The 19,725-nt window shown below is 39.0% G+C and overlaps 1 protein-coding gene across 4 annotated transcripts in view; it reads right to left on the bottom strand.

Moving 5' to 3' along the window:
* fhit (fragile histidine triad diadenosine triphosphatase) overlaps positions 1–18,531 on the bottom strand; it is a 140,726-nt gene extending 122,195 nt beyond the window's left edge. For 2 of the 4 annotated variants that reach the window (XM_057846249.1, XM_057846246.1), the window contains exons 1-3: positions 18,370–18,490; positions 14,408–14,463; positions 14,244–14,308 (exon numbers count right to left, since the gene is read on the bottom strand). The gene's annotated coding sequence lies outside the window, so the exon portion shown is untranslated. The other 2 variants (XM_057846248.1, XM_057846247.1) reach the window with 2 other exon arrangements.
* Between the last annotated feature and the right edge of the window lie 1,194 nt (positions 18,532–19,725).

Below are 19,725 nucleotides of genomic sequence, written 5' to 3'. Positions count from 1 at the left end.
CACATTCTCTGCATGTACCCCCTTTCGCAGGGGTTGCTGCTGTAGTAGCACTCCATTAACATCCTGTTCTCCGTTCTGCTCCATCTGTGTCTTGTTCTTGTTATTTCATTGTGTGTTTATATTTTACAAATGTGCTGTAGTATTCATTTATATTGTATATTTTATGTTGTATAACTTTAGTTCCTATGTGAATATTAGTTCCTACTTGTTTTGTTGCGGTAGGAGTGTTTTGTATTGAACACGGGGCCGTGTTGGCTATCATTATAGCATAGAAGACAGCAGTAAATCAACAAAGACAAGTCAACTGTGCCCCGATCTACCACTCAAGAGATCTGATGGACCCAAAAAGTAGGTTACGATTGCATATTAGTTTGAAAATCGACCAGATCCACTGTATTGTTACACGAGTGACTTCCGGCCCGATCCTAGCTAGTAGTATTGACGCAGGAGGGCCGCGTCTTGCGTCAAATAGTAAACTCTGCCGTTCTTTTCGTTTGCATCGCGTTGAGCAACTTCTGGGACGCATCTAACACGTGGCTGCACTGCGACTGGTGTGCATTGGCTGATTGACTTTAACGCCCGCGTTTCACTGTGTTCTCGCGGCGGCCACATTGTCGCGCCGTTGACATTTCTGAGTTTTATACTGTCCTACCGTGTTGGTCCTCATTATAGTAGAGAAGACAGAGTTAATATAATCTACACAAAGAAACTGTAACCCGATCGACTCGCAGCCTCGAAAAGTAAGGGTTATATTACGTCAGAAACTCGTTTGGTACGCGTTCATTCCGAACCAACTACCACGTACTGAAACGGTTCAATACCCTTAATATACATATATATATACATATATATATATATATATATGTGTGTATGTATAAACTGTACGTATGTAGTGGCTGGAGTAAACTGGACTAACAGACAGCACAGAGGCTCTGATCATGGCTACGCAAGAACAGGCACTAAGTACGAGGGACGGAGGCTACGCAAAGATGCTCCAGAGACCGTCCAACACATCGTAGCAGGTTGGAAGATGCTAGCTGAATCAGCGTACATGCAGAGACACAACCAAGTGGCTGGGATAATATACAGGAACATCTGTAACCAGTATGGAATAAAAGTGCCCAGATCCCAATCGGCCACACCACAGTGAGTGGCTGAAAACAAGGCCAAGACTCTGTGGGACTTCCAGCTTCCAGATCGAAAAACAGCTCCGGACTAACCAACCAGACATAGTGGTGGTGACCAAACAACAAGATAGAGAGACGGTGATAGATGTGGCAATACTAGAGGATGCCAACATCAGAAAGTAGGAACACGAGAAGGGGGAGAAGTACCAAGAGCTGAAAGAGCAAATGGAGCGGATGTGGATGTGAATTTCAAGAAAAAGTTGTTTAATTTTGGGAAGTTCACCTAAAAGATTAAACCAACAAATTTTATTCAGCCATTACATGCAAATTGACATATCTTAAGAAGTCCCTTGTTTTTAGTGTTGCATTATCATTGCTTATTGTGCTTTTTACTTGAGGGGCATACCGACAGTTGCGGTATATCCGGCAATTTACTTAGTGGGCCCTCAAGGAGAAGATAGGTTATTGAGTGTTGAATGTGATTCCATCTTGTGTGGTGGCCGTTAAGAGACCCTACCCTGACAACGACAATCCCTATGTTGAATTGAGAGCGTAATAAATCACTGAGTCCAAATGACAGAGGCAGTCTATCAGTAAGAGATCAAGTTTAGGAACATTTTCTTCACGCTGAGGTCCAGGGCATACTTATGTATAGAATGCACACTAACATTCAACTATTTTGTCACCACCAACTGGCTGTGAAAATAAAAAATCTAGTAAATAATTTTCTGACCGACGCCTTGAAAAATAATTGAGGAATATTGAGGATGGATATTTATATTGAGGAATAAAAAGACACAGCATTATCTCTTCACTACAAACTTTATTTGCACCCCTCTCTCATTCACAGCAATCTTTAATGAAAGGATTTTATTTTTTTCTTTGTTTACTGAGGATGAAACAAGAAGGCTACCCAAATGCAGTCATGATAACAAAATATATATTAAAAACCCATACAACATAAAATAGTACAGTACAGTATAGTATTATGGAATCATTAATATGTTTATGTTTTTAGTGTTCTGTAGCTCTACATTTTAATTGGCTTCACTTCCTAACACTCATTTTGTTTTGACAAATTGATTATAGTTTACTCTTTCTCTAGTGGGAAAGATTGATCACAACGAGCCTAGCATCCACAATTTCATTTCTACTATTGCAAAGTTTGTTTTTCTGTTATTTCTCTTTGGGCTTTATGCCACATTTGGAAGAGACTGGGAAATGTACATTAGGATTAAGAGAGGCAGAAAATTACCCATGGGGTGAGTTTTTATGCATTACGGGTCATTATATGAGAGGCCTGAGTGCCACTCAGCCACCATTAACTAAGATGAGGGACCAACAGGGCCACTTCCTGCCAGGGAGTAATGGGAGAAATATGGAGAGCATGTTCAGAGATGATGGCTTCAGATGTCCCATGTTTGGAAATCATCTCAACAGTGAATCATTGTATAATGCACTGTATCTAAGTAATTTACAACAAAAAATAAATAAATCCATCCATCTTCTACACTGTATATAAATGCCGTCTACCTTGTAAAGTTGAAATTTACATGTTACCTGCAACAATATAGAATTTGTATATATGTAATATAGGCTTGTCAAATCCATTCCACAGGCAGATTAAGTTGAATCAATAAAGAATGATCATTTATTTCAGGGGTGTCCAAACCTTTTGCAAAGGGGGCCAGATTTGGTGTGGTAAAAATGTGGGGGGCCGACCTTGGCTGACGTCCTTTATGTAGAACAATATATTTAAGCAAATTTTAGCTAGCCATTCTGTGTGTCACATTTGCTTTATCATTTTTTTTTTTTATCAATAATTTCAACAATCTCGCAACTAGCCTTTGTGGCGTTCTCTTTCGACTCTCGGGCTCTTGCGAAATACAGCTGCTGTGAAATTAAACTAGCTTCAAGTTGCTTCAATTTCTCGCTTCGTATCTTCCCTATAATCTTGTCGTACATGTCAGCGTGTCTTGTTTGGCGCCTCACATTGAAATCTTTAAAAACAGCGACTGTCTTTTTGCAAATGAGGCAGACGGTTGTTGCGTATTTTAGTCAAGAATAGTTCAATTTCCACCTATCCTTGATGCGTCGGCCATCGCAGTCAACTTTTTGTTGTTGTTGATTGTCACCATTTTAGAAAATTGGGAGTAAAGGGTCACACGGGATAATGTTGCTTAGAGTGCTGCTGCATTTTACTGGGTAAATGAGGAGCAGCATTTAGTGTGTAAGATACTTCATATGCTGGCAGCAGTACTGCTGACCAATTTATTAAGTCTGTGTGTGGGCCAGACGTTATTGATTTTATGACAGAGGCTGGGGTCGGATGAAATTTGACCACGGGCCGCATTTGGCCCCCGGGCCGGACTTTGGACATGTCTGATTTATTTCAAATCTAAAACATTTCTTGTAACTAAATGGGCAAGGCTTGTGATTGTTTTGTGGAAAGTTAATACTTTTGAAAAATGTGATAAAACAACACATCTCTTTGACTCATATTTTTTTAGTAATTACCTGACAATTTAAAATTTTATGAAGCAAGAATTAGAGAAAAACAAAATATAGAGTGGTATGAAAACGTATCTGAACCTTTTAGAATTGTTCACATTTCTGCATAAAATCACCATCAAATGTGATCTGTGTCAAAATCACACACATGTAAAAACAGTGTCTGCTTTAACTAAGACCACCCAAACATTTATAGGATTTCATAATATAATGAGGACCGCACGCAAACAATGACAGAAGGGGGAAAATAAGTAAGTAAACCCTCTGCCTAAGTAGACTTAAAGAGCAATTGAAACTAATTTTTAGCAAACAGTTTAAGTCAGGTGTGTGCCCAATCACTGATGAGTGGTTTAAAGCTGCCCTGCCCACTGTAAAACACACACCTGATAAGAATTGTCTGGATGAGAATCATTGTCTGATGTGCATCATGGCTCGGTCAAAAGAGCTGTCTGAAGACCTGCGATCAAAGATTGATTTCTATGAACCTGGAAAAGGATACGAAATCATCTCTAAAAGTCTGGATGTTCATCAATCGGCAGTCAGAAAAGTTGTGTACAAACCGAGAGAGTTTGGCACTGTTGCTTCTCTCCCAAGGAGTGGCTGTCCACCAAAGCTGACGCCAAGAGTTCAGCGCAAAATACTCAGGGAAGTAAAAAAGAACCCTAGAGTGTCTGCTAAAGAATTACAGAAATCACTGGCACAGTCCAATATCTCTGTGCACACATCAACTATAAGTAAAATTATGGCCAAGGATGATGTTCATGGGAAGCCTCCAGGGAGGAAGCCACTGCTGTATAAAAAAAAAAAAAAAAAAAAAAAAAAAAAAAAAAAAAAAAAACATTGTTACTCATTTAATGTTCGCAAAAAGGTACTTGGACACTCCACAGAAGATTTGGTAAAGTATTTTGTGGACTGATGAAACCAAAGTTGAATTGTTTGGAAGTAACAAACAATGTCATGTGTGGAGGAAAAATGGAACAGCTCACCAAAATCAACACCTCATCCCCACCTTGAAGCATGGTGGAGGGAGCATCATGATTTGGGGCTGTTTTGCTACCTCAGGGCCTGGACAACTTGTAATCATTATTGGAATAATGAATTCAAAAGTTTATCAGGATGCTTTGCAGGAAAACCTGAGGCCGTCTGTCAGACAGTTGAAGCTAAAAAGAGGTTGGATGCTGCAACAAGACAATAATCCAAAACACAGAGGAAAATCAACTTCAGAATGGTTTCAGAAGAGCAAAATACATGTTCTTGAGTGGCCAAGTCAAAGTCCAGACTTGAACCCCATTGAGATGCTGTGGCATGATCTGGGAGAACAGGATGAGCACTCCCAGAGCCCTACAAAATGACCTCCAGCAGGTCACTGTTGTGAATGTTTCTGACCAATAAATCAGAAACAGGCTACATGATGGTGGCCTGAGAGTCCAATGTCCTGTAGTAGGCTCTATTGCAGGGGTGGGCAAACTATTCAACAAAGGGCCGCAGTGGGTGCGGGTTATTGTTTCAACCCATTAACTTATTTGCTCCCAAAAACAGATAAATATGTTCTATTTTCAATTATTTCAGTGTCCCAAAGACGTATTTACACGTATTAATACGTTTGTTTTCCACACGAGACATCTCTGGGTTCTGACTGAACTTAGCTCCAAAGCACAATGCTGAAAATCCATTTTAAAGCAATAAAACTGGCCACTGGAGGGCAGTAGCGCATTTGGTAAGACCCGAAACCTGATCCAACGGAACGAACGGCCGGGCCGCACGGCCGGGGCGCCGGCGGAAGACGACCGAATGGACGTCCAGGATGCCAGGCGGCGAACGACTGCACAAAACAACCGGGAGAATACCCCAGATGCCAGGCGCGGGACGACCAAGCAGAACGACTGGGACCACCAGTGCAGCGGACGATACCGTTGAGTCCGTGCTGCTCGCCGAGCAGAGCCCGCGCCGCCGCTGTCGGCCGCTCGTGTCCCCCGCACCCTCCAGTGTCCCGCACAGAAATGCGAACGGCCAAACCAGTTCCCCCCCAGGAACACAATTTCCCCAGGCGAACTCTGCCACGAGGGAGTGGTCACGACAAAAGAAAGACTCAAAAAATCCATCTGTAGGAGACAGGCGTCGATGAGGGAAAAGTTTACCCCGGCTGTCGCAGCCACAGCGTCATCTCTCAGTTATGTGTAAATACCTGTAAATTGTTACTTTGCTATCAAAAGCTCTATTTGTTTGTTTTTTTTAATGTTATTTTGTAAAAGGAAAATGCAAAAAATAGCTGTGCTAAAGTCATAATTATGTTTGAAATGTATGCTTTCACAAAAAGCATACATTTTACAAATTACAAATTATTCATCAAAAATTGGAAAATTGCTCAAACTAAGCTATTTTCTAATGCTGATTTCTATAGAATGAAAAAAGATATGAACTAACTTTTTTCCTGCTGAGAGAGTAATCTTTCTTTTGTTGGGTTCCATGTTTATATAGCAATAAAACAGAATCTTCTGTTGGCCTTGCAAAAGCAGTCAAAATCCAGTAAAACGGCCGGGAGCGAAGTGAGTTGCACCGGTGAAAATGGCTGGGAGTGAATGAGTTAAGAGGACACATTTTCACCAATCTGCTGTTTTACAAGTGCAATCAGTCGATTGCAGTCAGGTGCTTCTCATTTCTGCTGAAAACTCATTGGTTACACTATCTGTGCTGGGTCAGCTGGAACAAAGACCAGGACCACTGCGGCCCTCGAGGACCGGTTTGCCCACCCCTGCTCTATTGATTGGTATTTGCCAAAGACCACCGGAGTTGGCAACTAAACCACTGGCACCCTGTTCTCTTCACTAATGAGAGCAGGTTCAACCTGAGCACATGTGACAGCCATGAAAGGGTCTGGAAATGCTGTTGAGAACGTTATGCTGCCTGCCACATCATTCAGCATGACCAGTTTGGTGGTGAGTCAGTGATTGTCTGGGAAGGCATATCCCTGGAAGGATGCAAAGACTTCTACATGCTAGATAAATGCACCCTGGCTGCTATTAGTTATCGCGATGAAATCCTAGGACCCATTGTCAGCACCTACGCAGGTGCAGTGGGACATAAGTTCCTCCTGGTCCACGACAATGCCTGACCTCGTGTGGCTGGAGTATGCAGAAAGTTCCTAGAGGATGAAGGAATTGATACCGTTGACTAGCCCCCACATTCACATGACCAAAACCCAACAGAACACCTATTTACTATTATGTTTGGGTCCCTCCAGCGCTGCCAGGTTGCGCCTCAGACTGTCCAGGAGCCTCAGTGATTCCCTGGTCCAGATCTGGGAGGAGATCCCCCAGATCACCATCCGTCGTCTCAAACGGAGCATGCACCTACGTTGTCAAGTATGCGTAAAAGCACATGGGGGGCAAACAATCTACTGAGAATCACTTTGAGTTGCTACAAGGACTACCACTCCTCGTCATTTATCAATTTGCATTTGACACGATACGGCTACTGTACTTACTCACTTTGCTTTTCAGCTATCATTGGGCCTCACCTAGTGACAATATAATCTGGAATAACTGCATTGAGAGATCCCTGGTCCAATCCAAGGTTGGGTTAATTTCTCATGGATTTAATGGAATTTTAGTAAACTGAAAAGCCAGACATGTTTGCAATGCAAATGAAAAAAGATTAATCCAACACATTCCCGAAATAACAAGAGTTTGACTAGAGGTTATTTTAAGGTGTACTTTGTTCCAACTAGTCAAACCCATCATTTCCCTACTTGAGCAGGCTGGTTTGAGTGGCATAGGGAGCAAAATATTCATTTGTTCTCTTGTGCATGTGTCTGACATGACATGTCGGGAGAGTTGATCTTTTAGTAGACACGACAAGATAAGCCCTTTGGTAATAATGATAGATATATATTTCTTTTAAATGCATGTAAGTAACCAATTCAAAAACAACCTGATGACTGATTTCTATCATGTGTCTGTAATGCATCCGTAAACAGTTTTTAGACAGGATACACACATTATTATGTGCCTCAAAGAACCACATTCATCTTGTTTTGTCTTGCAGCAAAGTTATAAAACAATATTAGAGGAGAGCAGAACTAGTTCTAGGTATCCTTACATTAAAATAAAATATTTTACAAGGTTATCTTTAACATAGGAAACATTTTATTAGTTGTAAGTGAATATTTTTTTTTCACAACGGGTCTTCAAATAGACAACGACAGACACTAGTTGTATTTTAGAAGAGAAAGAAAGGGGATGTGTGGATAATGAGCAGATGGCATCAGCATCTACCTGGACCATTGTTCAGTGTAAAGTACCTCCGTTCTTTGCTACTACAAAAGTAGAAAGTTGGGATAGGGGTGTGGGGCTGATTTAGGTGAACTCATGCTGGATATGTCAGATTAGGACCCAAAGCAACAGAGAGATTGTTTTTTTTAAATCAGAAAGCCATTCAAGAAGGAGCCGTATAAATACAGTTGGCTCATTTAATATGAACTCAAACAAAGTTGAAAAATATTTGCAGCTTGGACTTAGATCAAATTTATTCACTCGATGCACATTTGCGTGAATAATGAACGCATATGAAAACCTTTACTCATACTCTGAGTGGTTTCTGAGATACTGGCTCTCAAAAACTGTAGGGAGTGCAATATAAACATTTCAAGCAAGATCGTTCTGCCACTTCTATTGAAAATTTTTTGCCAACTGTCAAGCTGGACACCCCCACATGCTAGTGACTTACCCCACTGTTGAGTTTGCTTCCTCCTCATCAATGATTCCCACATTTATTTAACGATTTATACAGGTAAGGCACTTGAGAACATATTCTCATTTGCAATGCCGACCTCCCAGCAGACAGCTAACAATAAAAAAAAATGTTTGCCTTTCAAGTGCTGTTTCATACCTGCGGTGCTTCTTTGCCACGCAGTCACACTTTTCAAAAACGCCTTATGCATTATTAAGCCGGAGTTATGCTTCGGCGACAGACCTACGCCGTCTATGTGTCACGTCAACGCGTTATGACTTGACGTAAATGTACTGTGATTGATATAGATAGATTTTATTAACATACTCAAGGTCCAAGCCACAACTACACAATTCAAGGAAACAGACCAAACAAAACTAAAAACAAAATAAGGATTGGTCCGCTCAGACTGTTGCTTCTGGTTCAGCACGAAATCGCCGCCATTTACAAACATTTTTGTGCCACACACAAATGGACCAAGCCAACGAGAGGATCTTCAAAGAGGTCCGCAAGTACGACCACCTGTACAATGTTTCGTCAAGGCATTATAAAGATTGCCAAATGGCAAGCAATTCGTGAAAGGAGGTTGCTGAAAATGCGGGGCTGGAAGTCAGCGAATGCATAAAAAAAAAATGGCAGAACCTCCATGACAATTATGTGTGTTTGGCCGCGGTGACCCAGGCGGCCAAACACTGCCAGCTTTTTCATCACTTTATATCATATTTTTGGTTGGTGCACTTTATCATTTATTTTGTACATATGTTTGCTTTGAGTCTATAACTTATTACATTTTACACTTCAAGTACAGTATTGGCCCAAATATAAGACGGCCCTGATTATAAGATGACCCCTCTTTCAAGACTCAAGTTTGAAAATAAGACTTTTTGAAAACCAAATTAATTTTTATACGGAAAATAATTACAGTACATCCAAAATATTTGAGAGAAAAAACATGTTATTTTGCCTCATTCAAATCTTAATATCTGAACATTTAAATATGTAAACTAAAGTGCAATCACATTTGTAAATGAATGTCTTCTGGTTTTTGAAATGTAAATAAACCAATTTGTGACTATCTCTGTTCAGAAGTAGTCATCCAGTAGAGATTGTTGTGGTATTGTAAATAATTTTCAGTAGAAAATTTGTGCATTCATTTGCTTTATAAATGCTTTTTTTTAATGTCCACGGGAAAAACTATTCGTTATGGTTATAAGTTGCGGAATCAAGATTGATCGCTGCAGAATTTAGGATTGTTCTCTACAAAATCAACACTTTTTTCGTCGCCGGCTCCTAAAGGGACTCAATTTATATTTAGTGACAAAAATGGCGTTTATCCCAGATCCTGATTAAAAAATGATTGATTTGTCCATGAATGTTATTTTACACACGTTTTACAATTTCAAATGTATGATGGGGATCCCAATTTTACTGCTTTCATATTCTCAAGGTGATAAAAACAGACCACCCAACAAGTAATGTTTGTTGCAACACAAAAACTGAAAGAAGTGTAATTAAAGAAATAATAGCTATAATACAATTATTTTTAGTAGGAAAATAATCTATTCTATTGTGGTCTACGCCTTCAGAGGATTAATAAGCAAACACTTAACACAAGCACTTTTAGGGCACTATTTGTGCCCAGCAACAGCACAACCTTTAGATAGCCTTCTAATTTGCGATCATTCCATTTCATGTCGTAATCAAGGAGCCAATCCAACTATGCAACAAGAAGGTTGTACTAAATTAAATATTAACACTATTGAGATGCTCTGGAATGAAATGTGCTACATTGTGTCAAAAAGTGTGGTCGTCACAGCATGATTATAATGCAAAACACAGAGCTATTAAAAAAAACTAAAATATTGCTAAAAGCAAAACATCTCATTATTCTGAAATAGTCATTCATATATGCGCTCATTCAAATCCTACTGAGCAACTGTGGAAGCAGCCTAAAATTGCCTGGAGAAGTACCTGTTGTAACCTAAGACAACCAGCTTCATGATTATTTTTACTTACAGTAAGTGTTGTGTCCTGAATGTACAGTTTGTTATCATGCATTGCTATCTGTGATACTCATGGCTCAAACCAATGGATACATGAAAAAGTATGTTTACAACATACAAATACTATGCAAACAAAGATCATTCTGACTCTGAACTGGAAATGTTAGCTCACAAGGACAGGGCCAACTTGTTAAGAGCTTTGGGAGCCTTATTTAGAATTTCAAAACTCATTGAATTCACTTAACAAAGTATTTAGTCAAAATTATGATTAAGTTCATGCTGTTTCAGTAGTTAATGTGCAGAACCACAATTTAAAACCAATGTCTGATTTTCATTGGTCAATTTTCAGAATATATTTCTTCTTTTTTTTTTTTTTAATTTTAAGTTTATTTACTGATTAAGGATGTAACGGTACATGTATTTGTATTGAACCGTTTCGGTACGTGGTGCTCAGTTCGGAACGGAGGCATACCGAACGAGTTTCTGACGTAATGTAACCCTTACTTTTCGAGGCTGTGAGTCGATCGGGTTACAGTTTCTTTGTGTAGATTATATTTACTCCATCTTCTCTACTATACGGTAGGACAGTATAACCCAGAAACGTCAACGGCACGACAACGTGGCCGCCGCGAGAACGCAGTGAAACGCGGGTGTTAAAGTCAATCAGCCAATGGACACCAGTTGCAGTGCGGCCGCGTGCTAGACGCGTCCCAGAAGCAGCTTAACAAGACGCACGCAAAAAGAAAGGCAGAGTTTATTACTTGACGCGAGACGCGACCCTCCTGCGTCAATACTACTACCGGTAGCTAGGATCGGGCAGACCGGAAGTCAGTCGTGTGAAAATACGGTGGATCCGGTCGTTTTTTTAAACTAATATGCATTCGTAACCCACTGTTTGAGTCCATCAGATCTCTTGAGTGGTAGATTGGGACACAGTTGACTTGTCGTTGTTGATTTACTGCAGTCTTCTCTGCTATAATAATAACCAACACGGCCCCGTGTTCAATACAAAACATTCCTACCACAACAAAACAAGTAGGAACTAATATTCACATAGGAACTAAAGTTATACAACATAAAATATACAATATAAATGAATACTACAGCACATTTGTAAAATATAAACACATAATGAAATAAATAATAGCCCATTTAAATAAAATAAATTGAAATGAGCACAGATCCTGCTTACACAATTAAATGTATCAATTTCTGTGTGGCGCTTTAACTCGAGAAAATCCACCAATAAAGCTTTTGAAAACCGTTCATCAGGAAAAAAAATGATTCACTGAGGCATTTCATTTGTAAAATACATGTTAAAATCTTTGTCATTGGGATTGATTTTCTCTTTAGCGCAGGACTTCTTTTTTCTTCTTTCTTTCAGAAAGAAAGCTGACCAATACGGGGGGTCTGAAAGGCAAATTGCTGTTGGATTATCTTTAAATAACCGCTACTTTTTGAGCAGAATTCTAGCTTTGTATAGGCTAATGTTCATATTGTTGAAAGCACAAAGGTGTGTTATAAACAACTAGCACATTTATATTTTGTATTTTGTTTTATTAATGTACGTAACGTGACCTCAAAACCAAGGTACATGCCGAACTGAGATTTTTGTGTACCGTTACACCCGTATGACCATTGTGAGTTTTGGTCTATTAACAGAGGGCTACAAACACTGTTGTTATTGTGTGTGTATATACTTTGTAAATAAAATTATAACACTACCTATAGTATGTTTTGTCAAATTATTTGGTAACACATTAAAAATAAAACACCCAGACGAAATTCTCGTTTTTTCATGTGTGGTAGTTTAAAGACAACTAAAAGAGGTTGGGCAAAAAATGATTTCTCAACAGAAAACACGTATTTGATAAACTTGTAAAATATATTTTCCCAGGGTATGTATGATGCTGTTAAGACAAATCAAGATAGGACTGGACTGAAAGAAAACAATTTATCATGACACTAGCAATCCAGCCAGCAGGAAAACAAGGAGATGAGCTGGCAGTAGTGAGTTCCGAAGGCCTTGTATAACCACAGCAGCACAGCCCCCAGTCTCGTCATAGCCTCCCCAATGAGCCGCTTGCCTGCCATCAGGCCCAGCATTCCTATTACATTCTGTTCCCCTTTCACAGACTCCCAGAGGTGACAAGAAGGCATTGGGTGGCGCATAGCAAGAGTAATTAAAAAGGTTGATTGGAGTGACAGAAAGAGGACACCCAGTGAGAAAACAAAGAAAATAACTCACAGTAATAGAAAAAGAGGTGGAATATACAACGAGGGAGCCTATATAATGCCGAATCAGTCTTCCAGTTAAAAGGGGCGCATTGGTTTTCTCCCATCACTTCAAAGACTGTACAGTCGCTTGGGAGATTCACATAATTACACAAATACTTTATCAAACAAGTAAAGTATATGCTTTTATGAGATTTTATAACTAAAGTCGAAGACCTACATCACCGTGTCACTTTTCCTAAGGTTGCCAAGGTCATTTAACCCTATATTGCCAAATGCATCACATTTGATAAACGTAACATTTCATGATTTTGAGACTAATTCAGAATTTTGACATTTCTTTTTGGGGAAAAAAATGATGGATGCAAGTCAACACATGTATCTGCAGGTTCCATGAAAAAAACAAACAGGATTTAGCAAGGGTTAGAAATATCTGAGCGCTTATTACACATATTCATTTTGTTTTTTCTTTTTACAAATTTGAAAAAAAGGTTTCATTAGGACCTTATTTTTCAGATTTTGGGATTCCCTGATGATTGCTTCATATTGCTGGCCTTAAAGGGTTAATAGTGAATTTGTATTAATTATCTTCTGAACAGTCTGTGGTCTTGCCGGCTAAAACTACTAAGATATTTTAGGAAGGCTTTCAATAAATTGAGCAAGTTATTTTAGAAGTTTAACAAATCATTATGGTTTCATATTCTCAGTTAAATTTGTAGGAGGAACAACAATGTTTCTAATACTTATGGACCTAAAGTCATGAAATGCAGAATATTCTCCATTGTGGTGAGGCTATGAACCCTTCTGCATGCACATTTTTGTCGGTGTTTAATTTGTTTTATTTCTAAATATAATATGGAGTTTATTTTAAGATAAGTGCTGAAAACAAAATGATTTGACTTGTAAAACACCAGATTAAAGAAAAAATGGGTTGGAAAAAAAATCCCGCATAATCTGCCCACCCCTGCCCTAGTGGTTATAGCTTTGATACTAAGTGGCAACATCATCATGATGTACCAAGACTAAAATGAAATTATTTTTTAAATGAGAAAATAAGTTTGTCAAAAAAGTCAATAAATAAACCACTTCATTATAAACATTTCAGGGTATAAATGCAGAAGAAATGTTGCAGCTTATATAGTTATATAGTTGCTATATAGGCTTGTTAACAGTAGCACGTTCTTACTTTTTCCATCTTTTTTAATTGATTTTATTTTTTACAGCAACTTTAAATTGTACAGAGTATAAAAATGTGTCAGAGTGATTAGTGTTTTGTCTAATTTTTATCTTAAAAATCTTGCATTTTAATGAGGGTTTGTAGAAATTCCATATCCACTGAATATGATCATGTGCAGCACCTTAACCTGTGATATTTTACTCATGTCTTACACTGTACTTTTAGCTCTGGCTTTTAAATCACACTGTTTTCATGCTGACAGGACGTATTTAGAGTCATTGCAATTTGGGTTGAACTCCAAATCGTAAATTTAAGAGTGATTTTGACTAACTGCCCAAATGCAGGTAAACTATAACTATTTAAATTAGCTTTGAAATGAGCTTTTAATTTGTAATAAACCTAGTAAATATGTAGCACAACAATAATTTTTGGTGCAGTTCCATTCTGTAGTGTTCTGTATACCTGAGAGGATTGATTCCAGGTGGTGCAGTGAGTTGCAAAACGAAGTCAGAAAGTCACACACTTGCCTGTGGGTGGAAAAAGGGATAAGGATGTGATTTGTAATGTGAAATTCAGCAAAGGGGAGACACAGAGCATTAATATGCAGCTTGGGGTGAGGCTCCTACCATCTTCTCCATGGCTTGACTTTGACCTACCCAACCTGGAACTCATTTGAAAGCTTCTGTGATGACACACAAAGTCACAAATTAGAGAATTAAAATGGAGGTATTTAACCCCATAACCCCATCTCAGAAGAATTACAACACAGTTGTTTTTTGTTTTTGTTTTGTTTTGTGGGTTTTTTGTGCAAAAGAAATATTCTCGTTAAGTGCAACAGTTGCAAATGGCAAAGATGTAATGATTTGGGTCTGTCATCTATTTCAGATGTTCATCCATGTTCTTTTTGTGGTTTTCAAATACTGCAGAAGCCCAACATTTTACACACTAGAAAAAAAATATCTTGGAGCAATTACTTTTTGTTGATTGAAATTTTCTGGGGTTTCCTGTGAATACACATTGTATACAGTGTATCACAAAAGTGCGTGCACCCCTCGCATTTCTGCAGATATTTAAGTTTATCTTTTCATGGGACAACACTGACAAAATGACACTTTGACCCAATGAATAGTCTGTGTGCATCTTATATAATAAGAGTTCATTTATTTTCCCCTCAAAATAACTCAAAATATTGCCATTAATATCTAAACCCCTGGCAACAAAAGTGAGTACATCGTATAGAAACTACGTACATCCCTAAATGTCCAAATTGAGTACTGCTAGTCATTTTCCCACCAAAATGTTATGTGACTCGTTACAGGACTGCTGTCAGCATTGCTGCAGATTGAAGCGGTTGGGGGTCAGCCTGTTAGTGCTCTGACCATACGCCGTACCCTACATCAAATTGGTGTGCATGGCTGTCACCCCAGGAGGAAGCCTCTTCTGAAGACGGTACACATGAAAGCCCGCAAACAGTTTGCTCAAGACATGTCAACAAAGCACATGGATTACTGGAACAAGGTCCTATGGTCTGATGAGACGATTAATTCTCAAGCATGTGTGGCTGGTGAGAAGTACAAAGTTAAGTGTGTCATATCTACAGTCAAGCATGGTGGTGCCACACTTCTTCAATCTCTGCAGCAATGGTGTCAGCATTCCTGTAACGAGTCACATGACATTTTGGCGAGAAAATGACAAGCAGTATTCAATTTGGACATTTAGGGATGTACGTAGATCCCATGCGGTGTAATCATTTTTGTTGCCCGAGGTTTAGATATTAATGGCTATATTTTGAGTTATTTTGAGGGGAAAATAAATGAACTCTATTATATAAGCTGCACACAGACTACTTTTCAAACTGTCAGTGTCATTTTGTCAGTGTTGTCCCATGAAAAGATATACCTAAATATCCGCAGAAATGCGAGGGGTGTACACACTTCTGTGATACACTGTATGTCAGACAAGGGATCAAAAGTTGCACTTTAATTTTCAGGCATTTACACCTGAACTGTATATATGACCAAGCAGAAAGTTTTGAAACAGATGGAAAACTTAAAATCAACTTAAAACAATTCACTTTCTTCCCAATATTTAGTTTGCTTCGTAGCATGTTTTTAGTCCTTTATATAAAAGTACATATTTGCAGCCATATTTTTTCCATAAGTCTGTTTATGGAAACAAAAACATGCCTGTGTGGTAGAGGAGAAACATGACATGGGAGCAGTTAACTAAATATTAGCATGTTGGATGTATGCAGGCGTGCTTTAATTAGCATACAGGACAACCAGAGACCCTGGAAAACAATATTTTTTTAATTTGATGAACTTAAGTGGCGCTCTATCCAAAGATTGTGTACAGTGGGGAGAACAAGTATTTGATACACTGCCGATTCTGCTGGTTTTCCCACTTGCAAAGCATGTAGAGGTCTGTAATTTGTATCACAAGTTCTCTTCAACTGTGAGGGACGGAATCTAATACAAAAACCCAGAAAATCACGTTGTATGATTTTAAATAATAAATTTGCATTTAATTGCATGAAATAAGTATTTGATACGGCACAAAAATCGAATCTAATATTTGGTACAGAAACCTTTGTTTGCTATTACAGATACCAAACGTTTCCTGTAGTCCTTGACAAGGTTTGCACACACTGCAGCAGGGATTTTGGCCCACTCCTCCATGCAGATCTTCTCCAGAGCCTTCAGGTTTCGGTACTGCTGCCGGGCAACACGGACTTTCAGCTCCCTCCATAGATTTTCTATCGGGTTCAGATCTGGTGACTGGCTAGGCCACTCCAGGACCTTAAGATGCTTCTTACAGAGCCACTCTTTAGTTGCCTTGGCTGTGTGCTTTGGGTCGTTGTCATGCTGGAAGACCCAGCCACGACCCATCTTCAGGGTTCTCACTGAAGGAAGGAGGTTGTCAGCCAAGATCTGGCGATGCATAGCCCCATTCATCCTCCCCTCAATACGGTGCAGTCGTCCTGTACCCTTGGCAGAGAAGCAGCCCCAAAAAATGATGTTTCCTCCTCCATGTTTCACGGTTGGAATGGTGTTTTTGGGGTTGTACTCATCCTTCTTTTTCCTCCAAACACGACGAGCTGAGTTTAGACCAAAAAGTTCCATTTTTGTCTCATCCGACCACATGACCTTCTCCCATTGCTCCTCTGGATCATCCAGATGGTCAGTGGCAAACGTCAGACGTGTCTGGACATGCACTGGCTTCAGCAGCGGGACCTTGCGTGCACTGTACGATTTTAATCCATGACGGCGTAATGTGTTTCCGATGGTTTTCTTCGAGACTGTGGTTCCAGCTCTCTTCAGGTAATTGACCAGGTCCTGCAGTGTAGTTCTGGGCTGATCCCTCACCTTCCTCATGATCAGTGATGCCACACGAGGTGAGATCTTGCATGGAGCCCCAGAACGAGGCAGATTGACCGTCAACTTGAACTTCTTCCATTTTCTAATAATCGCTCCAACAGTTGTTACCTTCTCACCAAGCTGCTTGCTTATTTTCCTGTAACCCATCCCAGCCTTGTGCAGGTCTATTATTTTATCCCTGATGTCCTTACACAGCTCTTTGGTCTTGGCCATTGTGGAGAGGTTGGAGTTTGTTTGTTTGTTTGAGCATATGAACAGGTGTCTTTCATACAGGTAACAAGTTCAAACAGGTGCAGTTACTTCCGGTAATGAGTGGAGAACAGGAGGGGTTCTTAAAAAAGAACTAAGAGCAGAAATATTTACTAGATGGTAATGTATCAAATACTTATTTCATGCAGTTAAATACAAATTTATTATTTAAAAATTATACAATGTGATTTTCTGGATTTTTGTATTAGATTCCGTCCCTCACAGTTGAAGAGAACTTATGATACAAATTACAGACCTGTACATGGCTTGCAAGTGGGAAAATCAGCAAAATCGGCAGTGCATCTATTACCAATAATAGACGTCACATAGCTAATACAAATATGCGGAACTGATTAATTTGTTTATTCAGACTTTAGCTGAATAATTTTAAAATTTGACGATTGGAGTGTTTTCAAAGATTACCAATATTTAAATATTTATGTGATTATACAAATACTTCTTTGTGGTGAAAACATTCCATTAAAAATCAATGTGTTTAATCCAACTACCATTTCAGTATAGCCTAGTTATCCTAAAATTTCTAATTTTTTCAAATTTAATTTGTTCAACATGTATATATTTTGACATCTACAGAATATGCAATCGCGATCGCATAAGCATTGTTCAATTCAAGGGAAGACCGTTTATATGTAATAATGTTTATATATAACTGTGACAGAAAGATCAAGGTGCCCTATGAGTTCATTAACTAATGGGTTGTGGACAGTGGTCCCTGTAAATGCCGACAAAGAGAAGGTACAATAACAATACACGATAGTACCACCGTGCAAAGTTGAACAGAATAGTAATCGACAAACGTTAACGCACACCGCACAGATAAATAAACTAATCAACGTTTGGGTTGTTTCCACACTACACAAGAGTGCAATAGAACCTAACGCCTGACATCGTAGCACATAGGTACGTATAAAGAAACAAACGTGCATGCAAATGTCGCGCACCCTAATATAGTAGTTCTATAGCGTCCTAGCTTGAGCTTCTGTTCAGCTGGATGTTGTGTTACACTTACACCAAGAAAAAAAGAACATAACGGCTACATCACAGTGTATCTACTGTTTTACACATGTTTGACACTCACCAATTCCGGAAACGATTGTGGCTCGTGTTGCATTGTGGGTAGTGTAGTTTTGATCGCGCCAATTCGCTTTGAAGCTGTGCTCATTGCATATTTACAAAACTACAAATTCCATGTCGTTATTAATTCAATGGTTAAAAGCAGACTTCGTGCAGCGGGGTACTGCTGCCAGTGAAGGACGATCTCTGTGAAAATCTTTTCGAACTTAAAAGTTAACCTTAGATGAGGGAAGTCTGAATTAACCAGTGAAATTGCTGCCAATCATATACAGTACACTTCAAGCGTCACAATTATTTGTTGAATTCATTTCTTAAAATGAGTGACCAGTATATGATAAACAATGTTATTTTTATTGTTATTTTTTTTTAGATTTTTTTTTAAATACATAAATAAATACAGTATATACACATACATTATATATACATAGGGTTTTACAGGAGTCACAGTGAGTGTGCAACATTTATTTGCACAAAAGAAGCCACATGCATAAATTTGGGGGACCACCAAAAGAAAAAAAAAAAAAGAATCAATAATCAGTAGATCTTCCTGTTGACAAAATTACAGCTTGTAGAGGTTTCTTATGACCTCCTAAGAGATTCTTGATTATGCATAGAGGTATTTTGGACCTCTTTGCAAGAAATCTCCAGTTTAGTTCTTTCGTTAAGTATGATGGTTGCCGATCATGGACAACCCAGGCCAGATCATCCCACATATTTTCAATTATATATTCAGGCCTGGGGATTGGGATGGCTCTCCTAGAACATTGTACTTGCTCCTGAATATGAATACCATTGTAGAATTTGAGCAATGTTGTCGGTCATTGTATTGTTGGATTATCTAGCCCTGGCATGATAAACATTGTGACTGTTTGTTGAACACTTTTCTCAAGATTCTGTTGATATTGAGTGAAAACCCCGCCACCTCATTTCTAGCATCATCCCCAGTACAGGGAGTGGCCACACAGCCCCACAGCATACAAAATGAACTTGGCCTAGCAACATGTTATTTTGCATACCTTAAGTGAGTCTGTTTGTGGCACACAGTATGTGCAGAAAAGGCTTCTTACACATCCTTCTGCCATACAGCTGTATTTGTGCAAAGTGGGCTAAAATTGTTAGATGATGGCATGATTGTTCCATATATATCCGCTATGAGTATATTTCACATATCAATTTGTGAAAGATCCAATCGAGGGCCGTTTCTTGGGAGGAACCTTCAAAAA

Source organism: Corythoichthys intestinalis, chromosome 9 (assembly GCF_030265065.1).
Source record: "Corythoichthys intestinalis isolate RoL2023-P3 chromosome 9, ASM3026506v1, whole genome shotgun sequence".
In the NCBI taxonomy this organism is placed as follows: Eukaryota; Metazoa; Chordata; class Actinopteri; order Syngnathiformes; family Syngnathidae; genus Corythoichthys; species Corythoichthys intestinalis.
This window is presented reverse-complemented; position numbering and strand designations above follow the sequence as displayed.